We start from the raw sequence: 639 nt of genomic DNA, 5'->3' as shown, positions 1-639 counted from the left end.
GTCGGGCTGGGGGTGCTGCTTGGGTGCTGCGGGGGTTGGTGGGTGGGGCAGGACTGAGCCGTGCGTGGCCTGGGGATGGTCTGGGGACACCCTGTGGACACCCTGTGGACACCCTGTGGACACCCCAAGGTCACTCTACAGCTCCATGGACACCCCATGGACACCCCATGGACACCCCACAGCCTTGTGGACACTCCAAGGCCGCCCCACGGCCCTGTGGACACCCCATGGACACCCCATGGACACCCCAAGGTCATTCCACAGCTCCATGGACACCCCATGGATGGCCCATGGACACCCCACGGTCCTGTGGATGCTCCAAGGCCCCGTGGACACCCCATGGACACCCCACGGCCCTGTGGACACTCGAAGGCCCTGTGGACACTCCAAGGCCACCCCACAGCCCCGTGGACACTCCAAGGCCACCCCACGGTCCTGTGGACACCCCATGGACACCCCATGACCTTGTGGACATCCCATGGCCCCGTGGACACTCCACGGCCCTGTGGACACTCCAAGGCTGCCCCATGGCCCAGTGGACACCCCACGGACACCCCACAGCCTCGTGGACACTCGAAGGCCTCGTGGACACTCCAAGGCCACCCCACGGCCCCGTGGACACCCCGGGGCCACCCCACG

The sequence above is a fragment of the Corvus brachyrhynchos genome, unplaced genomic scaffold, assembly GCF_000691975.1.
Source record: "Corvus brachyrhynchos isolate BGI_N302 unplaced genomic scaffold, ASM69197v1 scaffold248, whole genome shotgun sequence".
Classification (NCBI taxonomy): Eukaryota; Metazoa; Chordata; class Aves; order Passeriformes; family Corvidae; genus Corvus; species Corvus brachyrhynchos.
This window is presented reverse-complemented; position numbering follows the sequence as displayed.